Raw genomic sequence first — 18,319 nt, 5'->3', positions numbered from 1 at the left:
CTCATTGTGTTCCTCCTCTCCCTATGCAGTGCTACCTAGGGATGAGCTAGTCCCCTTGCTCCCTATGCACTTGCCTTCCTCACTCTTTCCTTCACCGCCTGTCGATTCTTTCCTTCCACCCCCTCTGTACCACCCATTCCTTTGATGCTACTGTGTCTGTCTTATCCCTGAGTGCTCATATCCACACCTCCTCCCGGCCACTGGGGTTTACCACTTTCTGCTGCCTGTGTCATATGGGTCCCTTTCTTATCCCTTCCTCCCCCTGGACCTCCCACCTTCAGATGGTACAACCTCTGTCACGCCCTAAACCTTCACTGCCGCCTCTTCTCATGTCTCATTCGCTGCTGTTATTAGCTCCTTCTTCAGCTTTTTACTTCCTGACACGCCACCTCCTCCCACTTTCCGTTCCTGGTGTTGCTACACCCAGTTTATTGTCACCTCCTGATGTAACCACCTCATCTTCTGCACAGTCTTTTCCTGATATTAAACAACTTCCTCCCTCACTCCTCCCGCCTCCTTCTTTATTCCTCACATCGCTATCTGCCCGCTCTTGCCTCCTGCTCTTACCATCTCCCCCTTCACCTTCTTCACTCCCACCACCTCCTTCTGTATACTCTTGCTGTTACCACTTCTTCCTTCCCCTTCTTCACTCCAACCACCTCCTTCTGAATACTCTTGCTGTTACCACCTCCTCCTTACCCTTCTTCACTCCAACCACCTCCTTCTGTATACTGTTGCTGTTACCACCTCCTCCTTCATCTTCATCCCTCCAACCACCTCCTTCTGTATTCTCTTGTTGTTACCACCTCCTCCTTACCCTTCTTCACTCCAACCACCTCCTTCTGTATACTGTTGCTGTTACCACCTCCTCCTTCATCTTCATCCCTCCAACCACCTCCTTCTGTATTCTCTTGTTGTTACCACCTCCTCCTTACCCTTCTTCACTCCAACCACCTCCTTCTGTATACTGTTGCTGTTAACACCTCCTCCTTCATCTTCATTCCTCCAACCACCTCCTTCTGTATTCTCTTGCTGTTACCACTTCCTCCTTCCCCTTCTTCACCCCAACCAACTCCTTCTGTATTCTCTTGTTGTTACCACCCCCCTTCACCTTCTTCACTCCAACCACCTCCTTCTGTATACTGTTGCTGTTACCACCTCCTCCTTCCCCTTCTTCACTCCAACCACCTCCTTCTGAATACACTTGCTGTTACCACCTCCCCCTTCACCTTCTTCACTCCAACCACCTCCTTCTGTATACCGTTGCTGTTACCACCCCCTCCTTCATCTTCATCCCTCCAACCACCTCCTTCTGTATTCTCTTGCTGTTACCACTTCTTCCTTCCCCTACTTCACTCCAACCACCTCCTTCTGAATACTCTTGCTGTTACCACCTCCTCCTTCCCCTTCTTCACTCCAACCAACTCCTTCTGTATTCTCTTGTTGTTACCACCCCCCTTCACCTTCTTCACTCCAACCACCTCCTTCTGTATACTGTTGCTGTTACCACCTCCTCCTTCCCCTTCTTCACTCCAGCCACCTCCTTCTGTATACTGTTGCTGTTATCACCTCCTCCTTCATCTTCATCCCTCCAACCACCTCCTTCTGAATACTCTTGCTGTTACCACCTCCTTCTTCACCTTCTTCACTCCAACCACCTCCTTCTGTGTAATGTTGCTGTTACCACCTCCTCCTTCATCTTCATCCCTCCAACCACCTCCTTCTGTATACTCTTGCTGTTACCACCTCCTCCTTCCCCTTCTTCACTCCAACCACCTCCTTCTGTATCCTCTTGCTGTTACCACCACCTCCTTCTGTATCCTCTTGCTGTTACCACCACCTCCTTCTGTATTCTCTTGCTGTTACCACCTCCTCCTTCCCCTTCTTCACTCCAACCACCTCCTTCTGTATACTCTTTCTGTTACCACCTCCAGCTTCTTCATTCTGCACACTACCATCCCCTGATTTTAAGACCTCCTCCTTGCCCCTCTTAGCTCTCACCGCCTTCTCCAGCAGCTTTGGCTGGCTGTATTTATATTGTGTTCCCTCGTCCCGCTGGGTGATGCTCTCACTGATGGTTTGCGCCTAATTGGTTATCTTCCCGGAGTGCACCTGTGGGTGTCCTCCTCTGATCTTCCCGGGGGCTTCCTGCACCTAGCCAAGGGCTGTGGTGTGTCCAGCCTGTAAATTACAGGCTGAAAATGCTCTGTGTATGCTTTCCAAAATATCTGAATGACTTGTGACATTGGGCTTGTGGGGAGAGCGGTGCATTGTTTGCATTGTGGGAGAGTCACCTGCCAGGGAACAATGAAGATGTAACATTAGCTTTCTATGTCAATGTTCCTGTGTTAGGGAAGCTGCTGGCGTAAAACATTGCAGTGTTTCTCGCAGGGCCCGCAGACTTCAAACATGCTTCCTTTCATGTGTTGTGTGAACTGGCGACAGCGGCAGTGTGCTCGGCAACTTTGTCAAGGGAACAGAAAGTATTCTCCTTAAAGCAGGGTTGCCCAACTCCATGTTTCGAGGACCGGATCCATGTCGGGTTTCAGGATATCCCTAAATATTCATGAGATACATGTGCATACAATGATTCTAAATGTATGCAAATGTTTTCTCATGAATATTAATGAGGGATATCCTGAAAACTCGTCAGGATCATGGCCCTCGAGGCCTGGAGTTGGACAACCCGGACTTAAAGGGATATCCTATCTTTTAGTATTTGAGATTTGTGTCAGAGTAAAGACATCTTTAGGATATCGATGGTGGCAAAATGACATAAAGGATCTATTAGGCTTGGCCGATATGTTTTTGCCGAATGGCAATGTTGCGGGAGAGAATCCCTCAATTCCCCTTTCCTCCCCCAACCCTATGTATAGCTCACTCACACTTACCACCTGAGGTTAAAAAAATAAAGGGGTACAAAATTTGACGAAAATACATTCGATAAAGTTGTCATTTGGCAAAAGTGAGGTATACGGACATAAATGCAACTAGTGCGTAAGGGCTGTGAATGAAGCAAGCTCGAGCCTCACTGGGCCTCATTCCGAGTTTGGAGGTAGCCATGGCACTATTTGCGTCATGGCTGCCTCCAAAACGGACTCCGACCTGGTTCAATGGGGACTTACCGGTCCATTCCAAGCCTGGAGGGACCGGTAAGTCCCCACTGAAAAAGGCAATCCCCATTGCCATTTGAGCCACCATAGGGCTCATTGGGAAGGGGGAAGTAGCTAATAACGGTACCGCAATTTGCGGTACCATTATTGGCTCTGATTTCCCTTAGCGGGTCCCGTACTTAACACCTGGTAAAACCAGGCGTTAAGGAAGGAACCCGCTAAGGGAACTCGGAGTAGGGTGCAAAGGGATTACCGGCACCAATGTCCTTAGCGGTGCCCGGTATCCCTTTGCGCCCTACTCGGAATGAGGCCCAATGTGTTTTCCGAGCCCCAGTGTTCAGGCGTGAAGGATTCTCAAAGTGCAAATGTATGACAAACTGCTCTATAACAAGGAGGTGGGCTGGCATGCAACCATAGTATGCAGTCAACCAACCGTGACCGGCACAGAGCCTTAGAGGAATTCTGCCACCAGGAGGATGACCACCTGCAAGGAGTCGGTACAAAGAGAACATTTTAAATGGTGTCCGGCAATTTATTAACTTCCTGTCAACTAATGACTTCCAGTTGGATGAAGGGCAGAATCACATGGAAACTACCAATGAAAGCAAACATTGAAGAGAAAAACCAACCTATACCAAGGAAGGGGCGGTTGTACGAGCGTAAAATCCCTATTTAATACTTTGACTTGTGCCATTAGTTCAAAGGATAACCTTGCACATTGTAAACTCAACAACAAAGTTAATCACATCACTGTGTTGAAACATAATCAATTCATGATACATCAACATGTTATCACAGACGGTTGCATGTAAATATTGAAAGGTTGCAAAAATCAACGAAACTTGACTACCAGAGATTATACGATACCACAAATCAACAGTGTCAAGTGACCCAAATCTACTGAAATATGTACACCTTGTTTCATACAGATGTGGACATTTTATACATAGATGAAAGAGAGGTCCTAATGTGGAAGGACCCCCTCCCAAATACAAAGCTGTTGTGAGCTTTACACGCTCTGGTCCCAATAGCTCATTTGTTGGAAATAGGTTCAAACTGAACCTGAAAAATTGGTTTCTCCAATATTTGCTGGCTGTGCTCCAGATAAGATTTTGAAATGGCAGTATTATAGTGAGTAAAGATATGTTTGAACAGAAAAACTGCTGTTTTTTTAAAAATAATTCCTTTGCACCTAGTTATTCATATACATTAAGCGACACATACTTACTTCTTCCAATTAGGCATTAATAATAGTAGTTTCTTGTTGTGGTACTGTGTGCATTAATTGCACAAACATATCCGTGGAGCCATCTGGGTGAAAGCAGGGGCTCATGATCCTACCTGTCTGTTTCCTATTTTTTGTTGGGAGTATTTGTACTCCCTATTTTTGGGGCGAGGAAGTATGTCACTATTTTTAAGGAGTACAAGTGCTCGATACCCCCTTTTTCTGTAGGGCTGTTTGCTGGGGAATTCCGTTAAATAATGTGGTAAAATTCTACATGTTTTCTCTACATCTATGACCTTGCCATACATTTTAAAACATTCGAGGGATCTTAAATCTTGGCATATACCAGTAAAAAAAATATTTTATTATGGCAGACTATGAAGAAATCCCCAATTCATATCTTAAAACATCAATTGTGACATAATTTGGGGGGTGCCGCACCTTTTTTGATTGGAAGCTTTCAAGTTTGTTCAATGGTAAAATGGACCTGATTCCGTGATTTCAAAATCATAAACAATAGAAGGGGTAATATTAGCTTTATAGTACTTAAAATTTTGCAAAAGTGAGAATTTCCAATATCATCAATTCTACATACATAGTGAGTTTAGTTTTTAATCTCAGGAATTCGGGCCGAATTATGACATTTTGACTTAATTGGAAACCCAAGATATATCATTTGGTCACCAAGTTCTAATTTATCCTCCCAGTACTCCAAGAGAATTTGTGGCCTTTCCTTTTATGGCTAAAACAAATGGTTTTTGATTTCACTGCATTAATAACCAAATTGTTTGCCAAAGCATAACCACAAAGTTCTTTCCACGTGCGCTTCAAGCCAATGGGTGGGGAGTGCAGGAAAATGATATCGTTAGCGTAGGCCAGTCATGATATTATTAGCTGGCCTAAATGCTGAGGGAAGGAGTTGGCCCTAGATAAAAACTCATCCAAAACTTAAAGGCAGGGTGCAAGGACGCAGCCCTGTTCATTCTCTATTCAAAACAGCCCAAGTACATTTCATCTAAATAAAACTTAAAACATAACACCCACCCATTCCTTCATAAAATGGTTCAGGCAGGGAAGACTTAATTCATGCGTGCCTTAAAATCGAAGATCATTTTAAATGGCAGTGGCAAACATAAATAGTGAGGCCACAGATAGGATTCATCAAGATCAAAAATAATTTGACCCTCGAAGATATTTTCCGGACGTAACTCATGAGAAGGTTATCTGCCATAGATGAAGAAAAATCCAGCAGTCTGCCTTTTGTGTTTATTGCAGTTGATGCCAAAAACACATTTTAAAGTGTTTTTTGGACGTTTATGCGTGAGGTTCGTGAATCACTGTGCCTATTGAAGCAAACCTTACATGGGATACAGCATCCATATAAGATCCCATCTGCTAGAAATTGATCCAACAGAATCTTGTCCGGCTTATTTACAATCACTGGAGGCACAAGTGGTGGGTGGCCTATGTCCCAAGTACGTTTTGCCATATAGTTTGAGCGGTTTGCTCAGAATATTATACACACCCACGAGTTCCCCATTAGTGTATGATACATTGGGAACAAAAGGTTGCACTCAAAGCTGACAATGTGGTCATATTTACAGGTGATCGAAGCAAAGGTTTAATGGAATTGGAAAAGGTACTAGGAGAGGCTGGCAGCAAATCAGGATATAAAAAGTTTGAAAAAAAATGAAATCACGGCATGTAACTTAAAATGTGACTCTCCGTATATAAAATCCGAGATAAGATATTTGGTAGTCTTAATACTGACAAATGTAGGTGACGTAGTACTTATAAATAATGAGACAAAACAAAAGAAAAATCAATTTGTTAAGCAAGTGGTTAGTTATTTAACACTGTCCTTGATTAGGAGAGCACACTTGATAATGTATATAGGGCCTAAAAGCAGCTTCATTTTTTAAACTATCCAACTTTACACTGAAATGGAAATCATTAACAAGGTACAAGCTTTGATTCATAGCCGCCTATAGGCCTCAGAAAGTCTCTGAATAAACCTAAGAAGACCATTAGCTAAGGGGGGTTTGGCTATACAAAGTTTACAGCTATATCATTGGGTGTTCCCTCTAAAAGATACTAGATAACTGCTTTTTTTCCATATATTGCTGGCGGAAACTAGTCAACGTTTGATGCATCAATAGGCTCACATTCAATTTATAAATTTGCTAAGAAATATGCATTTTAAATCTTTTTCAAGAAAATAAGATTGAAACTTGTTTCATTACATAAGGACATTGACTGGTATTAGAAATGAGGTTGGTCTCCCTTGTTTTAGCTATGAAAACACCCTACTGGGCTTGCCTAGTATATTGGAGTGTCTTCAGGACTGTTTGAACAAACCACTTGGCGAAATAGGTAAGAAGAAGTCATGAGCACCTTTTAACTGTCTTCCAACTCATGCTGAAAAGACACTAAGGACTAGACTAGAAAAAAAAGCACCACAGCAAACAAAGAGAATGAACAAAACAATTCGGCTCCCAAGACCTTGCACAAATAAAATAACCTTTCAAATTAATGAAATAATGCAAGCAATACTGACAAATCCCAGCTTTACAAATTTCAGGTACCTCAAATTCATCAATACCATCAACTGAATCTATCAGAACGGGAAATTGAACAACAAAAAGTATCCTGGCCAGTTTTACCTGAGTGGCATGAACCACTGGTAGGGGTTTTCAGTTTTCCACCACATGGGGATTAACTGCAGGGAGACCACTCAACAGACAAACGGCATGCAGAAAATAATTGGAAAACAACTTAACATGACCCTGGTGGAATATGTCGGAGCCAGATGTCTGGTATTATCATCAGTACTTTTTACAGCTTCTTTCGAATCACAGAGTTTTTTTCTATGTTGGTTCGCTCAGAGCCAGTTGAACTCATGTACAAAATATTTAGAAGCAGGGACCATTTGTTGTGGAGGAATAACAGGGAGAAAACACACAGGTGCATGACATATAAACAAAAAAGGTAATGCTTGAGCAGCAGACTGCCCAGGACTATTATATGCACGGTTTGGGGTAAGAAGCAAAGCACTCCAAGAGGCACTAACAAAAGAAACCTAATCCTGCTCAAGTGTGTGATTGACTATATCCACCTATCCATTTATCTGAGGAAGATAACCAAAGAAGAGTACCTGTACCACAACCAAGAGTCTTACAAACCACACACCAAAAACGTTATAAAACACACTGATAACCTCTATCTGAAATAATTTCCCCAGATAGATCATGGATCTGAAAAATGTCCATAAAAACACAGTAGTCAAGTCAGGGGTAGCTGGTACTCCTTCCAATGTGATAGAATATGCTACATTAGAAATGGTGTCCATGGTAACCAAAATCAAAGTACATACTTTAAAAAAATTATCTCAAAATGCTGCAATAGTATGCCATTGTTATGGGGAAATCTAGACTTGCCTCAACAACCGCGCTTTGCATGATGTCTAGGCTTATTCTGAGCACCCACGAGAACAACATGCACATCCCAGGGCCCTTCTGCATACAATGTAGGCCACCAAAACAACCATCAAATCAATTGCAGGCTGGCCTTCCGCCTTGAGCTGTATCGTAGCAAAACCCCAATACCTCAAATTGCCACTCCTGATTGGACACAAATAAGGCAAGTCATAAAAAAACGCAGCCTAATCATTGGTGTCAACCAATAGTAAGTTACATAGAGTGTTAGAAGGGCTCGTGCTTGGGTTTTTGCAGTATGGACAAGGTGAGGTGGAACATTCTCGCAGTCTTAGGACTGGCATAGCTAGCGCTCCGTAAAGTCACAGCCTGGTACAAGAAACAGGATCCAGCACAAAAGAATTGGACATTTTCAACGTTTTTTTTGTCACAGGCATAGTAACCCCCTACCCGCACAAATTAGACTGAGTCACCAGTGAGGAGTAGTTTCCTTTGAAGCATGACGAGGCACTATCAATGTCTGCCCCCAAGACACACTTGGCCATGTCTTCATGCAGCTGACAGCTCTGTTAGCAAGACCAGCGTGCCCACCTTCAAAGTGGCACGTTCCATGCAGCCGGGTATCACTCTCTTACGGATTTCATATTTGTAAGCAAATAGAACTTAGTGCTCAAATACATTCTGCCCTTTTTCATGTTTGGACCCGAGCTACCGCGACCAGTCCTATGCTATGTTCTGGGACCCAGCGTGCATGCGCTGCTTGCAAGAGGTTCATGCATGCATACAGCGAGTCACGTCAGAGAGGGCAAGATAGGGCACCCCCTATCAACGCCCCTGGGCAGAGGGCTTTTAGTCCATGGGGGAGCGAGCACAGAGCTCACGGAGAGTGGAGGGCAGGCTGCAAGCGACCTGCGGGCAAGTTGAAACCGGTGGGCATTAGCGCCGTCGTTTGAAGGTGAGGAAGCGTGCCTAATCGCGCGGGTGCCTGGGGAGAGAATTCCAGAGTTTATGGGGCCTGTACATGCCCCCCCCCCCCCACCTCCCACCCGCCTCGGCCTCCAACCGAGGTCGAAGAAAGAGCCTCAGGACCGCAGTTCTAGAGGGCTGAGGCCAAGGGATCCTGGAGCCCCGGTGTTTCCTAGGCGGGTGTGATGTCGGGCGGCCGCAACACAGGCAGCCCGACCGTTAGCATGGGACCTTGATGGGCCACAAGTGGCGCGCAGCGCAGCAGGGTCGCGGGCACAGAATAGACACGACCACTGGGTTGGATGCATAAACCCGGACTGGCATTCTAACGCCAGTTCTGGTGATACCTTTATTTTCCGGCGTGTGACGTGACCCGGAACTCACGGGGCACGTGACACCACATTCCTCCCCAACTTGGATGTATTTGCATTATTATCTAACATCAACAACAATAACTGGGTATTAACACATTCAGATGTCTTCTTCCTTTAGAGTTTATCTTAGCAGGGTTTTTCCTTTTTTTTTTGTAGGTATACTCCGTCCACTACATATCCTTGGAGACGGGACGATGGTCTAGGCTTTTCTCTCACCAGGTATCGGGTGCTGCTTCGCTCTGGCGCGTCCGCTCTGGGGCTCACGAGTTCAGTCTGGCCGCCATGCTGGTGTGGTGTTTCGGGGATTCCTGGCGTGGTAAGCGCTCTGGACGACGCCTGGTCTCGGGGTGTGTGAGTCACCATCACTTCTCTTCTCGGGGACCTTGGGAGTTCTTCCCATAGTTCCGATGGTACTCTTCGGAAGGGTGACACGTTTCTTGTCACGGTTTCGCTCCCTCGGGTGGCAGTGACCATACTGTGGTTCGTTGTGCTGACTGTCCATGGTCGGAGCTCAAAATTAAGGGACATCTTTTTGGGTGTAGCTCTGTTTTTGACAATAACTGTGTCGCCCGGTGTAAGCTCTCTGTGACAGGCTCGCCTGGCGATGCTTTCTTGTTCGTTCCGCCTCGTTCGCATGGCCTCTATGGCCAGATGTCTGGTTCGGGAGCTACCCACTGAGGGTGTATGGGGAGTTCTGCCTGTATGGGTACCCCGAACATGAGGGCCGCAGGGCTGATACCGGTGAATGAGTGTGGGGTTTGCCTGTGTGTTCTTAGGAATCGATATACAGCCTTCAGCCATGGGTGTCCTTTCTCTTTGGCGATTCGGATGACCTTATTGAGTGACCCCATGAATCTTTCTGCGACGCCATTCGCTTGGGGCCATCTCGGGGTGATTTTCTGGTGTTTAACGTTTATATCCTTGAAGAATTCGCGCAGTTCTTGGCTGATGTATGATGGGTCGTTGTCGCTCTTAATTTTTCTCGGGATTCCATGGGTCGCGAAGATCTTTTCTAGCGTGAGGATTGTGGTCTCTGTGTTAGTGGACGCCACGTGTTCTACTTCAGGATATCTGCTGAACTCGTCGATCACCACGAGTAGGTATCCTTCGCCGGCGAGTGTGCAGTGGTCCATGCTAACTGCGTCCCACCGTTTGTTGCTTCTTGGAGTGCTGCTGATAGGCTCTGGGTTTTCGGGCCTCCTGGAGGCTTGGCAGGCTGCGCAGGATTCCACTAGCTCAACTAATCTTTGTTGTATGTTGGGCATCCACATTCTGGACTTGAGGTATGCCGTTGTTTTGACGATGCCCTGGTGTCCGCTGTGGTCCAACCGGAGGGCTCTCTCCTCAAGCGACGCCGGTATCACGATGCGGTGGCCTTTTAGGAGCACTCCTTCGGGGGCGACAGAGAGTTCATGTCGGATTCCGAATAGTGCTCAGAGTTTTGTCTGAGCTGATGTGGTGCGTTGGGCCATGGACATGAGGTAGTTCTTCCAGTTTCCTGACTGGATGGCAGCGGTGGTGTGTTGCATGATGGGGTCTGCTTCTGTCTCACACGCTACCTCCTGTAGGGTTAACGCTCTTGGACGGGCGCATGCAATCACGTGACATGCATGTTCATTGGTTTCTTTTGCATGGTGTTGCTCTTTTTCCGTGGCAGGTGTCGGGTGACGGGACAAGTAATCAGCTGGGTTATCTGTCCCTGGGCGATAGTCAACCTCTATGTTATAGGGCTGTAGCTACAGCATCCACTTCTCAATGCGTGCCGGTGGATGAGGAGCAGACCCTCGGAATATCGGGATCAGGGGCTTGTGATCCGAGAAGAGCTTTGCTTGCTTTCCTAGCAGGTATAATTTGAAATGACGGCATCCCCAGAGAATAGCCAGGGCTTCTTTCTCTATGTGCGCATAGTTCTGTTCGGGTTTGGTGAGTGCTCGGCTGGCGAATGCGATGGGGAACACATTTCCTTCGTTGTCTGTTTGGGTCAGTACTGCCCCTAGGCCGACCGGGCTGGCATCCACGAGGAGTTCAGTGTGCCTTTCTACGTTGAAAAATGCCATGGTTGTTGATGCTGAAAATGTGTCCTTAATTTGCTGGAATGCTTGTTGATGGGCCGCCGTCCACTCCCATTTTTGGTCCTTCTTAGTCAGTTCTCGGAGTGGGCTTGCAATGTTTGCAAGGTCTGGAATGAATCGTGCACAGTATGTCGCCATCCCCATAAAACTTCTCACCTCTGTGGCGGATTGGGGTGCTTTTGTGTTCTTTATGTCGTTGACTTTGGACGGGTCAGGGGATACCCCTTTGGCGCTGAAAATGTATCCAAAAAACACAGTTCCTCCTTCGCGAACTCACACTTTTCTGCATTTAGTGTTAGACCTGCTGTTTCTAGTCTGCCCAAGACTGCTGCTAAGGGTTTGTGGTGTTCCTTTTCATCTGACGCGTACACAAGAATGTCGTTGCTGATGTTTGTGGTGCCGTCTAGGCCCGTGATGACCTTGCGAATTTCGTGTTGGAATACCTCTGCGGCTGACGATATCCCGAAGTCAAGCCGCTTGTACCTCATTAGGCCGAGGTGAGAGGAGAATGTGGTGATATATCTGGATTCTCTGGCTAATCTGAGCTGGTGATATCCGGATCTGAGGTCAAGTTTACTGAATATAGTGGCTCCTGTGAGATCTACAATGAGCTCATCTATCGTTGGGGTTATGTGTCGTTCTCTTCCAATCGCTGCATTGGGAAGCCTCATGTCTATACAGATCCTTACCGCGTTAGGTTGTTTGGGTTTCTGGGCCACTACCATGGGTGATACCCACGGGGTCGGTCCTGATGTTTTTTCGATTATTCCTGTCTCTTCGAGTTTGGCCAGTTCCTTCTCCACTGCCTCTCTCAGGTGGAATGGTATCCGTCGGTGTCGTACAGCCTTTGGCTCTATGGTGGGGTCTATATGCAGCTTGATGGTTCGGCCTTTTAGGCACCCTATGCCTTGGAATAGTTTCTTGTGTTGCTGTAGCAAACCATCGAGTTTGTTGTGTTGAAGGTCAAATGCAAAATGGATCAGTTTGAGTTTTTCTGCTGTCCGGCAGCTGAGTAATGTCTCGCAGCCGGCATCTACGACATAGATGCGCGCCCGGCAATTAGTGTTTTTGTGTGCAAAATCAGATTTGAAGGATCCTTTCACTGGTAGGGGTTTCTTGCACCCGTGTGCGTACAGTCGGACTTTCTTCTTTTGGAGTGTGGGCTTCGGGTGAAGTTTGCTGAACGCTGTTGCTGGCATTACATTCACTGTTGCACCCGTGTCGATGACTACCTTCAGCGGCTCCCCGTCGGAAAAGACTGTGCACGACGGCCTCATCCTTTGTCGTGATCGATGTGGTTCGACAGCCGATATGAGGTGTACTCAGTGTATCCGGTTGTTTCCTTTCTTCCGTCTCTATCGCTCGTGTCAGGGGATCTTTGTGAATGGTCCACGGCTCTGGCTTTTCCTTTCCGGTTATGTTGGTATAAAGACTCTCTTGGTGCAAACTTCCTCCGTTGCTCTTGTGCTGGTCGGGAGGGAGTCTCCTTGTCGTTTCGGTTTGGCGGGTTCAGGCAGACTGCGGCATAATGATTGAGACGGTTGCATTTTCTGCACGTGGACCCCCATGCCGGGCAGGACTCTCCTTTGTGCCATGGGCCGCCGCACCATTTGCAAGCTTTGTTTCCTTCTTGCAGCATGTGTGTTTTCTGGCCATATTTCGTGCAAGTGTTCTGGTGTTTGGATATGGCCGCGATGTCCTCTGTTGGCTTGGGGTTGTCAAGCGGCAGTCTTTGGATTGCTGCCTGGATCACCGCGACTTGATCTTCTGTCTGCTCACGGAGGCACGCAATTTCCAGAATGCGGGACAGGCGCATGTTCCTCTCCGAGTATAGCCCTTCTCAGCTTTTCCAAGGATATGCTATTGATTATTTGGAGGCGGATTGCGAACTCCTTGTCAGGGAACTCACAGCCGACCGCCATCTCGCGAAGGCGAGCATGACATTTGTCTACAGTTTCTTTCTCACGCTGCCTGGCCATGCAGAAGTGAAAGCGTTCATAGTCAGGGTTAAGATCTGGCCTAAACATATTCGTGAGTACGGCTTTGGCTGCATCATAGTTGTTGTGGTCTCCACGGTCTGGGGTGGCGTTGAATAGGCATAGGGTGGCAGCCCCAATGTTGAGCAGAAGAAAGGTACGCTTCTTTTTTGCTATAGTGATGTCTCTGGCATCGAGGTGCATTTTGAACTGTTGCAGCCAGATTTCCCATCTGATGGCTGCTCCCGTGGTGAATGGGTCAAATGGCGGCATTAACGCGGTCAGCGCGGGGTGTGGGTGGTCCGTGGTGAGGCTCTTTCTGGTGGAAAAACTCGTGCTGGCCCTCGCGGGGCTGGTTTCCGAGCTGGACATGTTGTTGGGGAGTGTTGCAAATGGACGGGCACGTTAGTGAGGGTGGTTGTTGGGGCCCACTCATCGGTGCAATTTGCTTCTTGTGTTGGCACTGGTTATTCTTGCATGATGTGCGATGTGAAGGTTTTTCCCCAAATCCTCTCAGAAAACACGAGAGTATTATGCTGCCAAAGTTGCTTCCCCTTTTCCAATGATAGTGTTCAGTAAGCGTAGGACATGCAAATGTCTTGTTCCTTATTGATCTCCCTTCCTCCTTGCTGTAGTAATGTTGGGGGATGGTTTGTAGGAGCTTTAATGATATGCGTGTTAACGCGCGGTGAAATGGAACGTTGGGCAGGCTTCCCGCTGTTGCTGCAGCTGATACGCGGGTGATTGAAGACACGCGTATGACACGTGGCTCGCGTAGTAACTGTAGTGCTGGTGGAGCGCGTATGATACGCGGCTCGCGTTGATGGTGTGGCCGACACGTGGCCTCGTGGAGCGTTCCACACTGGTGAGGGTTGATGAGTTTGATAATCCGCATGCAACACGCGGATGCGTCGTTGGCTGGTCTGACCTGATTTTTCCGCGGTGCTGTTCCGCTCCGTAGCCGCAGCCGGTGCAGGGCTGGCAGGTGCGTGTTGGGTCGCGCAGGTGCTTCCTACGGCCTCGTCGCCAGTGTGATGTCGGGCGGCCACAACACAGGCAGCCCGACCGTTAGGATGGGACCTTAATGGGCCACAAGTGGCACGCAGCGCAGCAGGGTCGCGGGCACAGAATAGACACGACCACTGGGTTGGATGCATAAATCCGGACTGGCGTTCTAACGCCAGTTCCGGTGATACCTTTATTTTCCGGCGTGTCACGTGACCCGGAACTCACGGGGCACGTGACACCACAGCGGGCACAACTCAGTGGGTTCAACGTCAGGTTTTTCAGATGATCGCAGCCAGAGAGCGACGTGCAACCTTTTGCTGTCCAGGTGTTTTGGGATGCATTTCTCATCGGCCCTAACAGCAAATCCAATGGCGAGGAAGCGTGGGATTCCTAGTCCGAAGCATCTGGTGTGGGACGCAGCAGGTTGCTGCCCCCCTGAGATAACTGGTAGCCACAGCACCTAGAAGCTATGCCACCATCTCTCTGGCCTAAAGGGGCAGTGGCCCCCGTCCTCCTGGTGATGCCGAGTCGAACGAGGAAGCCTCGGCACCCGGAACTTGGGGTCTTCTGTCTAAAGTCTAGCACCCAGTGCTTTAAGTGGGGTAAGAAATTGAGGGGGGTGGGCTTGTTTGGGGGCGTGGCTTGCATGGTGGCCATGGTCTACGACATGATGGGCGTGACCTAAAGAAGGAGGCGGGTTTCTGAGGGGGCAGAGCTGTCAGTTAAACTCTGCTCAAAGGAAATGTTCAAAATGATAGTTTAAAAATGGTGCAATTTCTTTAATGCTGCTTCTTTTCCAAACTCCACAATTTCACTTGAAATCCATTCCATGGCAGTGGTGTACCCAAAAATATGTTATCATTGCCACTTTAAAATCACTTTGGGGTCCCATCATCTGATGAGGGGCAGTCTCCAAAATTGCAAGAACTCGTGCCACATGACATCGTGGACAAATATTCACGACTCCCTTCCAGTCATCATCTCCCTTCCTCGGCCCCGTTTGGCTTTCAACAATGCTCTGCTTTATAAAAGATGCCTTGAAAAGTCAAAAACAATAGTATGGTATTCACACAAATATATAAATATAAGGATTTGTATATTTGTGTGCGTACCCTAGCATGGTTTGTGTAGTTTTCAAGCCATCTTTTATAAACATAGAAATATGTTAGGCAAAACGTGTACAATTGTGACATCCCCAAACCCCCATCTTGAGAGACTACAAATACCAGAATCCATTTCAAGAATACTACCTTGGCTTTTGCCTACAACAAGGTCTTCTAGAGCCACATTGAACTCTGTCCTTGTGGTGTAGAAAGCTGTCATACAAGTGAAGATTTGGTGATGCGTAGCGCTGGAGTATGCCCCGGCATGCCTAAATGCCCCCAGTTAGCAGGACAGCTGTCCATGTGACTTAAAAGCTGCAAAAAGCCAGATGAGGCACAGCACCAGCAGGGCCGGCCTTAGAGCAGGGCCGGCCAGGCGACCGCCCGGGGCGCCATGCCGGCCCCAGGGCACCAATAGCCCCCCACCACGCCAGCTCGGGGGAGTCTTTCAAGGGCTCCCCCTAACTGGCATAGTGGGAGAAGGCACGGCAGGCGCCCTTTTGTTATTAAATGCTCCCGCAGTGGCAGGCGCATTTAATAACAATATGGTGCTGATGCTTTTTATCAGCACTCTATTCACATGATTACCTCCTCGCTCTGACGCTGGAGCGTGGTGGTTTGCATTGGAATAGGGCACTCATGCATTGCATGAGTGGGGGGCTAATGGCGCCTTTTGACAGCAAAAGGCCACCTGCCGCGCCTTCTCCCACAACGCCAGCTCGGTGGAGCCCTTTAAAAACTCCCCCCGAGCTGGTGTGGTGGGGGCTAATGGCACTTTGGGGGCGTGGGTCCCTGGGCGGTCGTCCGCTCGACCCCCCCCGTAAGGCCGGCTCTGGTCCTCGGAGCATCAAGTGTATCCCTAAACTAGAGTTGGAGCAACACACCATTAACAAACTCCACATGCAGGACCCTCTCTGCCCTGCCACACACGAGGGAGCCCAGGGTACATGTCTCGGGCATTAGACAGGAAACCACGTTACTGAAACTGCAGGCGAGCAAGTGCCCCCACAACCTATTTCAACCATGTTCTAATTTAGAACATGATTGAAATAGGAGTTACCTTCCCCTGGCTTATTGTTGACTTGTTCAGTTCACTGTGCTTCAGCGCCTTCCCCTGCTGCTAACTTCACAGCAGGGGACCGCACTGCAGCGCCGATTAAGTGAAGATGTTAAAAATACGCCAGGGGAAGTTAACTCCCATTTCAATCATGTATATGATTAAAATGGGAGTTAACTTCCCAGTTGCTTAATGTCTGTGCAGTGCTGAGTCCGACAGTGATACACACCTGCTGCTAATGAAACCTAGCAGCAGGGGTTGACTCGGATGGTGCGCAATTGATGAGTGATGCTCTGATTACTTACTGATAATCTTCATTACTCGTAGTCCTACTCTTCCCCGTCACAGTACTTACCTCATGAGGCCCTGCCTCCGACACAGGACCTTCTTTTATTTCTTTTAATTTCTATAACTCCCCCCCACGACCACGTCACTTAGATTCATATTACCAAGCCGTAGCATGGGACCTTCCCCGCAGGGAGGGTGAGGAGGGTCATCACTACTGTGACGAGGTGGAGTAGGACTAGGAGTAATGAAGATTACCAGTAAGTAATCCGCGCATTACCTCCACGTCCACTCTTCCTCGTCCCAGTACTTACCTCATGAGGTATACCAAAGCAGCAACGGGGAAAAGGTCCCAATGAGACACAGAGTCAAAACAGTGCAGAAACACACACCTTTATGAACTCCAAATTTACATCCCCACAGACGAAACCAATTGCCCCGTTGGAGACGTTCAACCTATAGTGGTTGATGAAGGTGCTCTGATCAGCCCAAGCGGCAGCCCTACAAATCTCCTGTAGAGAATCCCCCCTTGTATCGGCCCAGGAGGCCGCCATACCTCTGGTGGACCGTCCCTGAACGTGCATAGGCACAGGCAGGCCAGAAGCCACATAGGCCATGGAGACCACAACACGGATCCACCGGCTAATGGACACCACAGATGCCTTATGCCCAGCCCCAGCCGGGCCAAAAGTAATCAGAAGACTGTCAGAGTGGCGGAAAGGGGCAGTCCTAGCCAAATACTCCAACACCGCCCGCCGCACATCAATGTTATGCTAAGCCACTTCCTCTCGCGTTTGCGGATTCTGAAAAAAGGCAGGGAGAACCAGACCCCGAGAGGTGTGAAACCGAGAAACAACTTTAAGGAGAAACTTTGGATCACACCTCAGCACCACGGAGTCCGGCAGAACCCTCAGGAAAGGGGGGTGACATAACAGAGCCCCAATCTCCCCAAGCCTATGGGCAGAAGTTATGAAAAGCAGAAAAGCAGTCTTCAGTGTCAGATGTTTCATATCAATCTCGGAAATGGGCTCAAAAGGAGGCTCCTGACGGACTTTAAGACAAGAGGGAGATCCCAAGGTGGAAGCCCCTTATAAGTACAAGGACGGGAAGAAGAAAAGCTCCTGAGCAACTTCCCCACCAACACCTCCCCATCCAAGTGCCCATCAGAGTCCCCCAAAAGAAATTTTACGGAGGCCCACTGAGAGCGAAGCGTGGAAACCGCCAGGCCCTTGTCAAACCAATCCCGGAGGAATTGAAGGATAGCGGGGAGGCCAGAACGTAGGGGAGGGATCCCACACCGCCCACACCAGTCCCGGAAATGGCTCCAATGCCTGCCGTAAGCCTTCAGAGTGGAGGGTCTAAGAGCATTCATTATGGACTCTACTACAGGACCAGAGACCCCCTGAGATATCAGCCTAGCCCGCGCAATAGCCACACTGCACATTGTATCTGGTGGACCCCCAACCGCAGATCCCCTAGAAGGGGACAAGTCCACTTCAGAACCAGCCAAGGCTCCTGGGACCGAAACTCCAACAGAGAGGGGAACCAACTCTGGCAGGGCCAGAACAGAGCCAAAAACAATACAGTCACCCTGGACACTCTGATGCGCTGAACCACCCGGGGCAGAAGAGGAATAGGTGGAAAAGCATAAAGGAGACCCTGAGGCCACTGCACAGAGAGGGCGTCCACCCCCCACGCACCCTCAG

The sequence above is a fragment of the Ambystoma mexicanum genome, chromosome 9 (assembly GCF_040938575.1).
Source record: "Ambystoma mexicanum isolate Mex_15411 chromosome 9, UKY_AmexF1_1, whole genome shotgun sequence".
NCBI lineage: Eukaryota > Metazoa > Chordata > Amphibia > Caudata > Ambystomatidae > Ambystoma > Ambystoma mexicanum.
Note: the sequence above shows the minus strand (reverse complement) of the source record.